The sequence below is a fragment of the Urocitellus parryii genome, chromosome 16, assembly GCF_045843805.1.
Source record: "Urocitellus parryii isolate mUroPar1 chromosome 16, mUroPar1.hap1, whole genome shotgun sequence".
NCBI classification, from domain to species: domain Eukaryota; kingdom Metazoa; phylum Chordata; class Mammalia; order Rodentia; family Sciuridae; genus Urocitellus; species Urocitellus parryii.
The window spans coordinates 3,919,886-3,934,530 of record NC_135546.1 but is presented as its reverse complement, the minus strand read 5'-3'; the positions used below and the strand labels follow the sequence as shown (position 1 = coordinate 3,934,530).

Sequence of the window (14,645 nt, the reverse complement as noted above, 5' to 3'; positions counted from 1 at the left end):
CATTTCTTTGTAGTGAATATTTTCAGGCTCATTTGTCATGATACATGTTTACATCATTGATATCCACTCACTCAGTGTGACTTAGTAAAATACATTATTACCTATATTGATTTTTTATTGTTAATATACAGAATTAACATAAGCACTTTTTAATTCTTTTCCCCCTCAAACTTCAATACTAAGAGGGAGTTTTATGGTGACTCCTGTATGAATACCTAAATCCCAGGGGATGCCATGTCAGGGGTGTCCCTATTTCCCCAAGCAGACAGCACCACCATCAGCAGATCCATTTCTTACACTGATTACACAGAAGTAACGGCTACACTGCTAACCTATGACACTTTTGTCCCATCCAGCATCCCGACAAACACTAGGACAGCAGTTTCCAAAATGTGGTCCAAGAAATCAACGCCTCAGCTGTTAAGAAAAAGAGTTGCTTTCCCACTATGTATTTTTCCCCAGTTCTTTTTACTGTTCCAACTGGTTACCCATGACAGCAGAATGCACTGTAAATCACTGTACACGAACAGAGCACAGCTTCTCATTTCTCTGGCTGAACATGATGTACAGTTACACAGTGATGTACAGGCATACATGTACCTAGGATAATGATGTCCCTCTCATTCCACCATCTTTCCTAGTCCCATTTCCCCTCCCCTCCCCTTTGCCCAACCCAAAGTTCCCCCATTCTTCCCATCCACCCCCACCATTACACATCAGCATCCACATATCAGAGAGAACACTGGCCTTTGGTTTTTAGGGATTGGCTTATTTCACTTAGCATAATATTCTTAACCCCATCCATCTTCCTGAAAATGTCATATTTTTATTCTTTTAATGCTGAGTAATATTCCATTGTGTATATATACTACAGTTTCTCTACCCATTCATCTATTGATGGGCAATCTAGGTTTAGCTAATGTAAATTGGGCTGCTATAAACACTGATGTGGCTTTGACCTTTGGGTATAGACGGAGGAGTAGGCTGACATCTGTGCTGATGTTGCCAAGAAAGGGTGGGGGTAAGTGATGGCAATTTAGCATCAACCAAGACAGGGAACAAGACTAAACTAGTGGTAGTACTCATTGTACTCTTTACCACAAATTCATTGTGTTAATTATTATTATTATTATTATTTTGTGTGTGTGGTGCTGGGGATTGAACCCAGGGCCTTGTGCATGCAAGGCAAGCATCTATCAACTGAGCCGAATCCCCAGTCCTCATAGTGTTAATTAAGGGGGGAAAAGGGGGGGTTTCACTTAAAAATGTAACAAAGAAAAACTAATTTTAGTATTCTATGAATCAAAATCATAAATGCACATACAGTGCATACGTGCACACTACCTACCAAAGTTGCATGGAGGTCTTGGGAAACAACCTTGTACAAGAGGACCATCTAAGCTACCTGCTCTTTTTCACAGAAGGCCATTTCTACATGGAAGTACTACCAGGAAGCCAGTGCTTCTTCAAATCAGGATGTGTGTATGGGTTTCTCAAAAAGCACCGACTGAAGTGAGCTTGCCATTTCAAGAGAAACTGACAAGATTCATTGTGAACAATAAAACTTAAATTTCTAAGCCAGAAACTCAAAGTCTGGGAAATTTTTATTCTTCACCATGAGCTAGGAAAGTTCCATATATATTCCCCAAATCTTCTAAAAGCAATCAGTGTTGACGTAAAAGTAGCACCAAAAGCATGAGAACAATGGACCAGTTTCTGTTTGGGTGGATGAAAACATCCTGGAAACGGCTGGTATGGATGGCAAAACAACACTGTGGTTACAACAATAAAATTTATGGTATGTATGCTTTACAATAAAAGTCTTGAAACAGGCAAAATATTGATTAGGCATTTCTCTAAAGTAGTTATGTATGAAGCATATGAAAAGATATTCAGCATTGTTATCTATTAGGATGCAATGCAAATCATAACACTATACAATCAGATACCAATTACAACCCCCAGAGGGGCTATAACAAGAGATGAACACTATGTTTTCGTGACAACATGAAGAAACTGGAATGTCATACATTGTTGTTGGGTATGTGGCACTGCTTTGGAACATACCTGGGCAGTTCCTCAAAAGATTAATGGGTGAGTTGACATGTGATCTAACAAGCTTACTCTAGTAAGTGAACAAATTATATGGTATGTAAATGTTACCACAATTATAAAAGAGCCTGGTGAAGAAGATCATTAGAAGCTACCTGTATAAAAACTTTTTTCCTCCTTTCTCTAATTTGTTTTCAAATGGGGAATGAAGTTTAAAAAGGGAAGGGAAATTTGAGGTTAAACAAGGAGAAATGGCCAAGTACAGTGGTGCAGGCCTATAACCCCAGCTACTCAGAAGCTCAGGCAGGAGCATACCAAGTTCAAGGGCAGCTTGGGCAACTTAGCAAGACTGCTTCAAAATAAAATTTAAAAGATGGGTCTGGGGGAGATGTAGCTTACCAAAATAGTGCTTCCCTAACACATGTGAGGCCTTGGGTTCCATCTCCACCACTACCACCAAAAATAAACATATACATACACACACACACACACACATCCAAATGCTTTCTAAAATTTATCTAAAAATTGTATAAGATTTCCCATATTAATTTAACTAATACCAAAGCATACCAAGAAATGTAAAACTGAAATAAGCCTTATACTTTACATTTCAAGTTAAAATTTTTTCTCTTTCTTTGAAGGTTTTTTTTTTTGGGGGGGGGGGCAGGTGGACAACAGGGATTGGACTCAAGGGTACTTAAACACCTAGCCCATTTTATTGAGACAGGGCCTCACTAAATTGCAAGATCCTTGCCTCAGCCTTCCAAGGTACTGGTATTACAAGTGTGTGCGAACAAGGCTCAGCTTTTCTTTATAGTTTAACACACGAAATCCCAAGTTTGTCAAATTATGTGAATATTTCAATGAAATCAACACCAGTGTATAAAAACAGGCTGGAGACCATAATCTAGACTTTACACATTTTATTTATATTATTATATCATAATTATTATACTAACAAATTATATACAATATTTGTTTTTATAAGTGCTTCACACCTGGGACCACGGGACAAAATAGGTTAATAACTACCCACTAATTTATAATTATAAAATTTATAATCACAAAATTTATAATTTTATGAATTCAGATTACCTTATACACAAGGATTCCTTTCCTCCCCTATTCATTTGGTTTAATAATCATGGTATCCAAGAAAGCACACATTAATAGGATAGCCAGATAAGAAGGAAAATTATGAGGGGCTTCAAAGACTATGATACTAAGTCATGAGACAGGAATTAAGTCCCATAAACTGACAAATTATGTACACATTGTATTTAAACTTTCACAAGTATTAAAGTTAGATCGAAAGACACAATTAATGTGATACTATGCTATATGCCAATTTTTAAAAGCCTCTAGAACCCATTTTTTTTTTGTTGCAGTACAACTATCTGATGAAAACAAAAACAGAAAATGCTTCCCTAAAAAATATATAGAATTTAGGAAAACAGGTCACGAGGCAATCAACTAAAAATTTGCTAATAAAAATGATTTTCTTAATAATGTACTCAGTAGAGGAAAAGAGAAAACAAATCTTAGTTTTCAATATGAAAATGAAATTATTCTAAACAGATACTTATGAGATAAATTTTCAACTTCAAATCAATTTCTCTATATAAAATATTCTTCCTAAACAAAACACATTCACAACTTAAATCTACTTTGCTGAAATACCTCAAGAATTTACTGAAACTCATTACCCATTAATTTTTCAAGAAATCCCTCCCTTTGCCTCCTTTTTTTCTGTTTCCCTCAATTTTCTCCTTTTTTGTTTTTTCTCTTCTAGGAAAGCAAAACTCCTAACACTAATAAATATATCTTCCGGCTAAACACCATACCGAGCTCTTCTTTTCTTCTCCACAAGAACTCATAAGTCTATATTAAACATGTTTCCCTAACAATTCTCTAAAGATTAAGATATATTTCAAAGGCTCCAGGACAGATGGATCTATCTTTTCTTCCCCCAGCTGATTCTACACTGTAGTGGCCAGTGGCCACAGCATTAACTTACTGTCTCTAGACTGTTTCAATCTATTAAGATTATTTTCTGGGCTGGGAATGTAGTGCAGTGGCATAGCACCTACCTAACCTGAAGAAGCACCTGGGTTCAAGCCCTACCACCACCTCAAAATTAAACAGCCAAGACAAGTAAGTAAATCTCTGCAATCAGCCCAACTGCATTCCACACAGAACTGAAGGGAAGCTAAAGTGAGAGCAAGCAGGAGACCAGGAAAAGTCCTACTACCAGTTAATACTCCAAAGTATAGTGAATACTGCACCATCTGTAAACAAGGAAGGGGAATAGGAGAATGAGTGAAAAAAGAGAAATCTGCAGGAGCTGATCACTCATGAAAGGGGACAAGACTTATAAAATAATCTCTAAAAGGAAGAGATTTGAATTAGGAGACATACAACATCAGAGAATTCAGACTAAAATTATGGCTGAGGCGAGCAAATTTCAAAAATTTAATCTGAACACTGGATTAAATAAGATTGGCAAAAAAGCAAAAATAAAAGAGAATTGCAAAAACATTTACAAGGAGGGACCCAAACGAGAAGTTTCCTCCTATATTATCCTATTGTATCATATAATATTTTATTCGCTGAACTTAAAGGGGACTAGGTTCTACCCCCATGATATCAAAATCCTTCAATGTAAGGCCAGGCACAATGGCACACACCTGTTATGAGGATCGCAAGATCAAAGCCAGCCTCGGGAACTCAGTGAGACCCTGTCTCTAAAATACAAAACAGGTCTGAGGATGTGGCTCAGTGGTCAAGTGCCCCCCCAAGTTCAATCCCTGGTACTACTCCCCACCTCCAAAAAATCGTCCAATGCTCATGGCTCTTATATATTTGCATGTAACCTACAAACATCTCCTGTATGGTTTCAATCACCTCTAGATTACGTATACTAACTGATACAATGCAAAGGATATGTAAATCACTGTTATACTGCACTCTATAGAAAATAATGCCAAGATAGTATCTGATGCTTATGGTTCTGTATTTAACAATATACCTTGAATTTATTCATCATTACCTAAGCTAGTTCCTTCTTTTTCTGGCTGAATAGTATTCCATGGCAGAGTAATGAAGTGAGAGGGTTTCAACAGTATGTTCTAAATCAGAAAGTGGAGAAAGATAGTGATTTGGAAAAGATAGTGATTAAACTGTAGGTGGTTAACAGAAAAAAAATAATAATAATGACAAGAGAAAATATCCAAAGGCTTCACACCTGTGGATTCAACAAACTACAAATCAAAAGAATTCAGGGGACAAACTGCAGCACGCACATGCACACATCTGGATTCACCTGTTATCACACAAGAACCTACCCAAGGCTTCCATCTATCTACACACCAGGTTCTCCATTTGTTCCCCTGTTCAAGAGCTGTCACTTAAGCTGTCCTCCACCTTCTCCTGTAAACATCTACGTCGACTTTCTACAGATCATTCCCATCATATAATATTGCTATTTTTCCCATCTTGAAATTTTTCTTTACTCCTTCTTCCCTCCTAGTTTTCATAAAAATAAAATTTCCTCTGTAATAAAATGTCTGTAAAGAGCTCCCCCTCCCAGTACCTCTCAAATCCACTCCAACCAAGCTTTCAGCCCCATCACTAACCCTAATCTGTTAGATCCAGGTCACCAACGACCCTCTATATTGTTCTACAATTGATGGTCAGTTCTTGTACGGCAAGTGGCTCTACTTAATTATATACAGTATAAATTATATACAGTCGAAGGGATTGCTGTTCATTACTCTCCTGGGTTTTCTTTAATCTCCCGCATCTTTTCTGCTTGCTTTTCTTTTTGGTTTCCCCAAATGTTTAATGCGGCAGCATTTAAAAGCTCTATCTATCTATACTTGGTGATCTCAGTGAGTATGGAGGTTTTTAATACTATCCATATCCCCAGACTCATATCTTCAACCACCCACTCCATGTCTCCACTTGGCCAACTAATACTCAACGTGTCCAAAACAACTCCTGACTGTTCCCACAAATTGCTCCTCTCACAGGTATCCCCCTCTCAGGTGTGATGAAATGCCACTCTTCTGGTTGCTTAGGCAAACTCCTGAGTCACTACTCCTTTCTTTCTCTCACATACCACACCCTGTCAGGAAATCCTATCAGGTGTGCCTTCAAAATACATGAAGAATGTGACTAATTCTTACTACCTCCTGCTACCACTTAATGCAAACATCTCTCATCCCTTAATCTGAATTCAAATAACACCTGCATAGCACCGGGTGCAGTTTAGTGGTAGAGCACATGCTTAGCATGCACAAGGCCCTGGGTCTAATACCCAATAAGAAAAAAAGAAAATCAGAAGAAAAAATAAAATGACCCATGTCTGGCTCTTTATCTAAAACATTTTCAGTACCATCACAGAACAATTATTTCAAAACTTCATTTTGGTAAGGTTGTTGCTCAAAAATTCGCAATAGCTCTGGATTTCACTCAGAGCAAAGGTCAAAGTCCTTACAATGGTCCACAGTGTTTTCTACACAATCTGTCACCCTTTATCGCCTCCTCTGTCAGTCTACTCCAGCCACAGTGGCCCTCTTCTTAAGGCTGAGCACACTCTTACTTGTGCTGGAAGATTCCTCTATCTTAGTATGTTCTTTTTATATACACATGGCCAATTCCCATAATTCCTGAATCTTATTCATTCAAATGGAACCTTCTCAATAAGGCTTGCCCTGACCACCTTGTTTAAAACTGCAACTACCTCTCTACGCTCGACTCTCATTCTCCTTACCCATTTTCTTGTTTTTACACCATCTGAACAACCTACTAATATAAAAGGTAATGTATTTATTGTATTTTCTATTGCCTGCACATTTGTTCACCAATATATGTATAACAAGTTCCACAAAAAAAGTCTGGCAAAAAATAAGTGCCCAATAATTACTTAGTGCTCAATTAATTATGGGTAAATGATTATACAAAAGCCTACTTTGTGTGAATAATGTTCACAACCCACATATAACAAGGGGGGAAAATCACATAGGAAAAAAATGACACTTTCCAAGCAGAGTTGGAAAGTATTATAAGTAAAACTATTTTAATTAATAACCCGGGGTATACACTTGTTCTTTAGTTGCAATGCATAATAATAATAGCAAACACTTATCACAAATGTCTGGCAATTTTCTAACCACTTTAAACATATTAATTCAATTCTCACCCATCTATGAGTTAGCTGGTAGCATTAATCCCATCTTGGAAACTGTCTTAAATAACTGGCCCATAACTGCACAACTTGTGAGTGGCAGAACCAGGATTTCAATCAACATCAAGGCACTTTGGTATCAGAATCTGCCTTCTTACTACATGACATCTTTTTTCTTTTTTTTTTTTTTTTTTTTTGGTGGTCCTGGGGTTTGAACTCAGGGCTTTGTGCTTGCAAAAATTGAGCTATATCCCCAGCCCAATATATGACATCTTAAAAGCATAAGCCAAACAAAGGCCAATGCAAAATATGCATCTGCAAGCTGTCAGTGATGTGAAAACATATGAAGAAGTCTAGATGCCTTCATGGAGCTCAAAATCTAAACAAAAATAACACCACAGCAAAATATGTGTGTAACAGAAGTAATTACTAACTTCTATGATGCATTGTCACATCTAACTCAGAATAAAGGAAAGTCTTCTAAAACAAATGGTCTTTAGCATATACCTTAAAAGATGAGCACAAAAGCCAGGTGTGGTGATGCAAACTTGTGATCTCAGCAGCTCAGAGGCTGAGGCAGGAGGATCACAGGTTCAAAGCCAACCATAGCAACTCAGCAAGACCCTATCTCAAAATAAAAAATTTTAAAAGGGGATAGGGATATGACTCAGTGATTGAGCACCCTGGGTTCAATACCCAGGAGAGAGAGAGAGAGAGAGAGAGAGAGAGAGAGAGAGAGAGAGAGAGAGAGAGAGAGAGAGAAAAGATGATGATAAACACAAAGGTCTTTGGTTCCAAAAAGAGGAAAACAGTCCTTGCAGAAGTCATTATGAGGAACAGAATTGTGTTTAGGTGAGCAGAAAAACACAGGGAGCAAGGGGGAGAAGAGCAACTTTAGTAGAGACATAACTCTACCCCTTAAATTTCACAAGGATCTTGAACTATATAACCTAAGTAAAGGAAGCGGGTGCAGAAAAAGTTTAATCATGGGAATAACATAATATTTACATTGTTGCAAGGCCACTGTTAACAGCATAGATTCAGACTAGAAAGGGCAAGTAAAACCGCAAGACTGGAATCCATTTACAAAACTTTTACAAAACCCCAGGGCACCAGAGCAGTGAACAGATAATATCTACAGGACCACATCCATTGCTGTCTGAATTTGCACACCCATTACCACTCACAATGCCCTACTGCAAGTTCTCATTTCTTCTAACTTTAAATAACCTAACAGCCTCCTGAGATTTCCCCAACTCCCCTCAATTATATATACTTCCTCAAGGGCAAAGCTCTGGTTTCTCTCTTCAGATAAAATCCTTCAATAACTCCCAAGGTCTTCCTAAATCCAGAATTCTATTTATTAGCAAGGTACTTTCTGATCTCCCCTAAATCTACCTCTACAGCCCTGCACTTTTTCCTGACTACTCCTTTGCTCCATGTTTCCTCTGCCCAGACTGGGCTAAAATGCCTCCCAGGATCATGAAGCTACCAACCTTCCTTGCCAGAAATCTACTTCTCACTTTATTGCTCCCAAAACAGTTTACAACTTCCTTACAGCAACTATTATATTCTGCTCCAGACCAGAATCACTGGTTTTTTTTTTTTTTTTTTTTTTTTTGTTGTTGTTGTTGTTCCCCCTTATAAGATCAAACTTCATGAGGCTAAATATTATGCAGGCAAAGTGAACTTTGGGGGGAGGGTACTACCTCTGTAACAAAAACACTGATCCATACTAATGAGCTGGTTTCCTGCTCCATTATTCCCACTTTCCTAAAAAGAACCTACAACACAGGAATGGGCCTAGGAGCCTGCTATTGCTCTGTCCATCTCACCTGCCCCCTGGAAAAACTGGGATGATCCCAGGATAAGCCAAACAGGCACTCAACATCAGAAATGTGAAATATGGAGAGAAGCTGGGACTGAAACGCAATGAAGCACACTGGGCCTTGGCAGCAACCTGAAGAACAAGTCTGACCACTACAGCTAGGCCTCCTCCTCCTGTCCTGGCCAGGTGGGAAAGCTCAAGCCTGGAAAGCACTATTTTGATAGCTTTCCAATAAATACCACTTCTTTTCTCATACTCTTTTGGGCTTAAGTGAAACAAGATCAGTTGTGTTGCTTGGAAGCAAAAAAGTTTAAAATTAATGAGATATCTTCAAAAAGCTAAATAATCTTTGGGGACTAAATCTTGAATGCTTCAGCTTAACCAGAAATCTAAGAAGCAGGGGGAAAAATCTTTCAGGTTTCCAAATTACAATTTTTAAAAGTTTATTTGTTGTATTTTAATAATTAAAATGCTGTGAGACTAGCAATTTAAGTGAGAATGGATGTTCCCAAAGAACCATTTAAGCACTAGCCAAGCAGAACGGGGAAAGGTCCACCAGGGTACTTAAGAGAATTTGACTTTTAAAAGTTTGGTTCAGTTAGTATAATCTGCCAAAATGTAAAAAGTACTCTATGTTGTTACACACACAATAAAATAAACTTTAATACTATTTTCTTTATTAAAATGTTTCCCTTAATTGCACTTTGAGGAATTTTAGCTTTATCCAACATAAGTATCCTAGGTCTTCAAAATACACAAATGCTCCTGCATCAGAACCCAAACTCAACTTTCCTACATGAGAAATTAGATCCAAATTTATAAATGTATAGACTTATGAATTTAAGTTTCTACTATGAAGGCTATTCATTTCGGCTAATCTTGTCTAAAAGCTTTTTTGTTCCTAATGAAAGCTTTCTACCTTTATTCATTTAAAAGAATAAAAAGCAATTGCTTAAGGTCCATGAAATTACAAAATGAGGAAAAATTAAGTTACTAATAGTGAAACTTTAAAACTCAATATTAAAACTATTCAGACTTAACACTAAAAAAAGCAAAGGGATCTAAACCATACTTTTAACCATTTCTTTTTCAAATAAATCATATCTGAAAAATCCAAATTCTTTAAATACAAAGATCTCAAGTATTCTCTAGTTTTTTCCTAAAAGGGTTTTTCAGAAAGCAACTAACCAAATGCCTACTTCCATTTTTTTTCTTTCACTCATTGAACATAAATATAGGAACTGTCATATCTTCCTTTATGAAATACTGTATTATTCAAATTACTTTACATTAAGTAGCTTATTTAAAATATCCTACTGTATTTTTTTTTTTCAATACTCTGTGCTTCATCATACCAAAGTTCAGCATAGGGGCAGGGGAATAGGGGTTGTAGAAAAACCGCTTTCTGTACATTTGAATCCATAATTTAAAGTTTCTGTACTATTCCATTCCAAGTTTTTTAAAAGAAAAATCTAACAGTCATAAAATAGGGATATGATTTTTTCCATAAATCCTCAAGTCTTTTCAGAGAACACACAAATCAAATTTTTTGAGTATCATGTCATTGCCCCCAAAATTTTGGATTTAAGAGCATTTCAGATTTCAGATTTTCAAATTAAAGATGCTCAACTGGTGAAGTCTATGCAAATATCCCAAATTTCCAAACTCCAAAAAACTAAAATCTGAACCATTATACCACTGTGGATAGGGGAAAAAAGTCAAATTATACCAACTAAATACAAAAGCAATGTTAAAATGTTTCATAAATTTTTTCCTTACTTGAAACATGCCATCATTTAAAACAGACCTACTTGCAAGTCTATAAGATCAAATAAATCTCTTTGAAGTTACTAACTGTTCATTAAATTTAAATATGTGCTTCCCCTAAACCTTCAAAGATCTGTTCATATACTGTCTTCATTATATCTAAGTCAGCATCCATTATGTAACTTTGCACTGTGTTTAAAAAATGTACTCACCTATATTTCCTCAACACTATTGATGTTTGAAAGACTTGAATTACACATTAAAATATGGACAAAAACGCACACTTGGTTAGGAATATTTACTGAGGCTTTAAAATGTCTAAATAGAAAAAGAACCTATACTTTTATTTTAATCAAGTTTGAAATTCTGTCAAAATCTTAAGAATATATGGCATTTGCTGGTAAATGGATGGAACACGAGATTATGCTAAGTGAAATGAGTCAATCCCGAAAATCCAAATGCCAAATGTTCTGGTATGTGGGTACTGACACATAATGGGAGGGGGGGGTAGAAGTTCATATGATTAACAAAGGGGAAGGGAGGAGAGATGGGAATAGGAAGGACAGTAGAATGAAAAAGACAGAACTTTCCTACATGCATAAATGAATACTCCACCAGGGAAATTTCTCATCATGTATACCCATAAGAATGGGATCCTAATTAGAATAAGCCATACTCCAGGTATAATCTGTCAAAACACACTCTACTGTCATGTGTATCTAAAAGGAGCAAATTTTAAAAATCTTAAGGATATCTGGAATTTTATACCCATGATATCTGGAATTTTATACACATAATTAGCAGAATTACAAAGGCAAAATGTAAAGCCATCTCAATTTTATCCCCATCTTCATCTAACCAAGTTCTGTGTGTTCCACCTCACATCTGACACTAAAGTTTTCATTTACCTACTCAAACTAGAAACACAGAAACACATAACAAAAATAACAATTATTTGTGGGCGTCCTGGTTTAACTGAAAAAAATTACTATTACAGAGCTAAATTTATAAAAGTTTTCCCTGGGCCTCCTTTTTAAAACAAAGTGAACATATGTGGTACAGTCTAGTGCTGATAAAAGTAGTGAGCAAAGTATTAAATGAAATATAAATCTTTAGTGTTAAAATAACACTAACGGGGGTGAGGGGGGCAGTGAATGGGAGACAGTGGGGAACTAAACTGACCAAACTATAGTCATATTGTGTCATATACAAATAGGTGTAATGCATCCCACCTGTTATAATGCATGAATAAAAGTAGAATTTTAAAGAATATTAGCAAGGACTGAGTTGGCATGCTCACCATTATATCCCCAGCACCTACACAGTACCTAGAATACAGTATTTGCTCAATAAATATTTGTTAACTTAAGTGATACCTTAATTAGACATGAAAGAATTTAAGTAAATAAGGTAAAATCAGAAGTTACACAAATACTACATGATGAACAGCACACAGAAAGGAACTTCCCCTTTTCAGAAAACTGACACCAGTGTTTTTTCCATAAAAATTGAACCTGTCATAGAGTAGGTGTTTAATGATTTCATCAGCACCTAACTTGTCACATAGTAATAAAGCCTAGCTCCTCTCCTACCCACTCTACACAGCTGTGACTACACTTATGTTTACTTTACAAAACTCAGAGATCTTCAAAAGCCTATCTTTATAAAGCAATCTATATCTGAGTCTAATCAGTATATCAGAGAGATACTGCTGGGTGCAGTGACTCAAGAAGCTGACACAGAAGAATCATGAGTTCAAAGCCAGCCTCAGCAACAGGAAAGCGCTAAGTAACTCAGTGAGATCCTGTCTTTAAATAAAGTATAAAATAGGGCTGGGGATGTGGCTCAGTGGTTGAGTGCCCCTGAGTTCAATCCCTGGTACCAAAAAAAAAAAAAAAAAAAAAACTAACTGCACAAATCTTTTGCAAGAGTTACAAACTAAAGGTCTATTATCTGGCCACATTCATATTTTGAAGCCCTAAGCCCCAATGTGATAGTAGTTGTATCTGGAGGTGGGGCCTTCAGGAGGTAATCAGGGTCAGATGAGATCATGAGCAGGGGGCCTTCCTAGTAAGATCACAGGAATCAAGAGAGCTCACACACGTGTGTGTGTGTGTGTGTGTGTGTGTGTGTGTGTGTGTCTATGTGTGTATACACAGACCAGACCAAAAGACAGGTTTCCCACAACTGGATCATGTCCGATATCCTTATCTTGTCTCAAAGCCTATAGAACTGTGAGAGGAAAAAAAAAAAAAAATCTCGTTTCAGGCACCCAGTCTGACATTTTCTTAGAGCAGCTCAAAGTAAGATAGCAAATCTGCTCTTTTGAAGGAATAGCAACACATGATACAGGAAGATATAATGATGAATCATATTATGACCTCTAAGAAACCTGGCTTGGCAGGAAAAAAATGTGCTTATAAGAGAAGATCCATAATACAAAACAGAAAAAGGCAAAGCAAGAGAAATTAGAATGGGAAGGTTACTATCTTCTTTGAAAATCTGGAAAGGATCAGGGATCATATTAATGCTAAAATGAAAGGACAGACACAATGTGAATATGTGGAAATTAAAAGGGAAGAAAGTCGGTTACTCAGAATATTCACACACACACAACAACAGCACTCAACATTCAGGTACCAACATTCTTGATTATTTTCTATAGTTAGAAATTCAGAGTTATTTCCACACATCTTTAATCTCATGAACTTTGGAGGCTGCGGCAGAAGGATTTCAACCTGGAAACCAAACTCAGCAACTTGGCAAAAATCTTAAAATAAAACAGCCAGAGATGTAGCTCAGTAATGGGGTGCTTGCCCCACATGCAAGACCCAGGGTTCAGTCCCCAGTACATCAAGGGAAAAAAGAGGCCACACGGAGAGATTAAGCCGCTCCCACCTAGGACTATGTTAAGTGCACATGAGGATTTTACACAATGACCCTAACAACTATTAACATGTTTCTCAGACATAGTCCCCCCATCAAGTGATACGTGATTGTATGCATGGAGCCATTGGTACAGTCTTAAAAGACAACGTGAAGTCATCCTAGGAGGAAAAATATCTGAGGCAAGAACAAGGTGCTACCAGAATTCAACACTAGTGCTAAACTAAAGGACAGACACAATTTGGATATGTGGAAATTGAAAGGGAAGAAAGTCGGTCACTCAGAACTTTGAAGCCCCAAGCCCCAATGTGATAGTAGTTATATCTGGAGGTGGGGCCTTCGGGAGGTAATCAGTGAATTCCAAGCAACAGGGAAGTTATGAATGACAAGGCACGAGATTAGAAAGACAAAATGAGCCCAAACCAAAAAAGAATTTTAAAAACTAAGTGGGTAATTGCATTGAAGTATATAAAGAAGTATATTAACCAGAAATGCTGAACAAAGAGACACCAAAGGACACGAGGAAGAGTAATGCACCCTGTCAGCCCAGATCAGTCCTTGGCTAGGTTTGTACACAGTGCTCCACCCACTGTACCATCTGTATGACATGTAACAGAATGCTGTGACACAGGCATTAAAATATGCTGGTGTGGGTATGACAGACCTCTCCACTAAATTCTACCATGATCTTGTTATTTATACAATACACGTATACTGAACAGAGTTCTCACACGTGAACCAAAGTTTTCTTTACCTTTCAAAATTCTACTTAAGGGCTGGGGTGGTGGCTCAGTGGCAGAGCGCTTGCTCGCCCAGCACATGTGAGGCACTGGGTTCGATCCTCAGCATCATATAAAAATAAATACATAAAATCAAGGTATTGTGTCCATCCATCTATAACTAAAAACAATTTATGAAAGAAAC

The 14,645-nt window shown here is 37.1% G+C and overlaps 1 protein-coding gene across 1 annotated transcript in view; it reads right to left on the bottom strand.

Moving 5' to 3' along the window:
* The window catches only part of Ppp4r2 (protein phosphatase 4 regulatory subunit 2), a 42,002-nt gene that overhangs the window by 14,829 nt on the left and 12,528 nt on the right, over positions 1-14,645 (bottom strand). The window lies entirely within an intron of this gene.